Genomic DNA, 2,961 nt, shown 5'->3' on the forward strand with positions numbered 1-2,961 from the left:
ACAAAGCAAACCACCCACAATCACTGGGGCGCGGGCCCCAGCTCATCTGACTCCTCGATCTCAGACCCAAATCACGGCTCGTCCGACCCCATGGCCTCGGGCGCAAGTTCCGTCTCGCCTGACCCCTCTAGGGCTCAGACGCACACGCCGCCTCGCCCGACCCCCCTGACCTTGGGCGTAAGTTCCGTCTCGCCCGACCCCTTCAGGGCTCGGGCACCAACGCCGCTTCGCCCTACCAGAGCAAGGCTTCCAACGCACGGCGCCCGTACCCGCGACGTGACAGGCGCAGTGACTCCCATACTGCAGCAGGGCATGGTGGTGACTATTCCAACCACCCTGGTCACTGCAGCCTTACCTCTTCCACTATATAACCTTACCTCTTTCACTGTGGTGTACCGCCTCACGGTAAAAGGGGAATGGGAGAGGTTAATCAGTGTCACTATTTGCTGCCTTCTCTCACTGTTAACATGACAGGCTGCAGTATCGCCGATCCGACCCCCACGACTCCAACAGGGCTCGGTAACCCCCCACAGGAGCAACCATGCTGTCAGCCATGCCTCAAGGACGGGATGGGAAAGCTTCTACAGGGTTGGGACTGTTGCTCCACCACTCAGCAGAGGAAATCTCCAATCCCTCATGTAAATACCTGCCTCCCCTTGGGGCTATAAAAGGGGAGCCAGGGCTCACAGCCAAGGCAAAGTTCACCAACAAGTTCAACCACGTCACACACACACACCACAGCTCCAAGCTAGTTCACTCACAGAGTAGCAACCAGCGCTCTGTCCACCACACAAAGCCGAGATCTGGGACTTAGCCCTCTCTCGCAACCTCCTTGTACACCCCTACTACAAGCACCTTTGGGTGCAAGGCAATACAGACCCTCGATCTCACTGGACGTAGGGCATCCTTAGCCCGAACCAGTATAAATTATTTGTGTTTCACTTGCATCACCATCCGGGTTTAGGTAGTCATGCATACTTATACTCGTTTGTGTCTAGACCATGAGTCCAGACGCCGACAGTAGGATTATCTGCAAGCGCACAGATATCATACGAGTGTCACAATTAACCCAGAGGTTTTAAATATCGTATCCACAGGGAACAGTTGTGATGATGACAAAGTATATAGACTTAACCCTACAACTAGGCTAGATCATTTCAAGAAAAAGGAAATAGCTAATGCACTCTGGTTTTGACTCCGATAAACTTTGTATAATATCGTCTTATCGGGCAAGTAACTCGAATAGGAGAAGAAACAGAGTAATCTCCTACCAGGCACCTATAAGCCTATCAGTCCTATCAACAGGAAGTGGACTACAGAGGAATCAACGCAGCTATAAAGTCACCTACACGAACTACCACTGTCCGGCTGATCAGGGGACATACACAAGTAAACCTAGCCTAGGCACCACGCCTACACTATGAAATACTACTTCAACCAAGTAATGACCAAGACCAAAGCACTTAATATGAGTTGTGAACCAAAGAACGAATAAGAACAAGTTGCTTACTTAAATCACAATGGTAAGTGCAAAAGTACCTCAGAACGCAGCTCCGGGCGAGGGAACTGGATCCAGATGAATACAACCATGAAGAAGCACCGACAGGCCGAGACTCCTCTAGAATCTCTACTCCTCTACTCAATCTCTCTAATCTCTAAACAAGACTAGATCTAGAAGAACTAGTCTCTCCTAATTGCTACATCTAGATGAACTAGAACTAGGTCAACTAGATGGACCCTAACCCTAATTATGTAGAGAATATGAAGCACCGGGGTGTAGAATGCCTCCAGGGAGGAGGGGTCTGCCCCTCTATTTATAGCTCGATGGGATCAACGTGCGTCGTAGGATCAAACCGACTTAACCAAGGGCCAAGATGCATCAAAAGAGGCAGTGGACGAAGCTCCCGGAAAGCAGCAACCAGAAACCCTAGAGGGGCACCGGCCAGCGCTAGGGTGGGCCGGCCGGCCCCACCTAGTGGCCGCTGGACCCCCGGTTGCTTCCGGTGTCTTCTAGATCCTTCCCACATGACGATTGTGATATTGTAGTGGCGGATAAGTTTTGTGTTTATTTTGCACTAGAATCCTCTTTTTAGCTTTCCTCAAATTCACCCTGGAAAATACAGAATATGCAAAACTCGTGAAAATTGTTTGCTTAAGCCCTATACTAGTGTGTATTCATGTTCTCCTTCGAGTTTAAAGTTCTAATAAAAGTTGACATTATCGACCGTCAACAATCTTGAAAGAAGAGTCAGTTTCATGGCTCTTCAAAGACATATATCATTGAGCTGATCAAGTAGCTAGTGACAGAAAAGTACTATGGATCTAGAAATGGCAATGGCATAAAAGAACACATATCAAAGATGAATCACTTAAACAACAAGATTAAACTAATGGACTTGGGTCTCAAGGAAGAGTTCCTTGTCCATGTAATTTTTGCTTCGTTTCTAAAGGAGTTTGACACCTTTGTTGTCAACAACAACATCCAGCCCAAGAAATGGAATCTAGAGCGTTGTATGGCTATGTGTGTTCAAGAGGAAGAGAAGATAAGGCAACCAATGGTGGCACTCTCAACTATGTTAGAGACAACAAAAGAATGTCAGTACCAATGTTAGCTCTCCTGCAAAGGCAAAGGGCAAAGCACCTATGCATCAGCAGCCTCAACAAAAAGAGCCTCAACCTCTAGTGAACAAATATTAGTGTCACCACTGCAAGGAGGGGCATTATAAGAAACAATGCCCTGATTTCTTAAAGATGATAATGGCAAAGAATGGGGAGAACATTATTACATTTGTAAATGAATCTCTATATGTACAGTATTAAAAATCTACTTGGTGGATTAACTCAGGGGCAACTGTTCATGTTGCAAATTCTTTACAGGGATTCCGTTCGATAAGGACTATGCAAAGAAAATAAAGACACGTTAAATTTGCAAATAGAGTCTAGGCAGACGTCAAAGCTATT

The sequence above is a fragment of the Sorghum bicolor genome, chromosome 3 (assembly GCF_000003195.3).
Source record: "Sorghum bicolor cultivar BTx623 chromosome 3, Sorghum_bicolor_NCBIv3, whole genome shotgun sequence".
Classification (NCBI taxonomy): Eukaryota; Viridiplantae; Streptophyta; class Magnoliopsida; order Poales; family Poaceae; genus Sorghum; species Sorghum bicolor.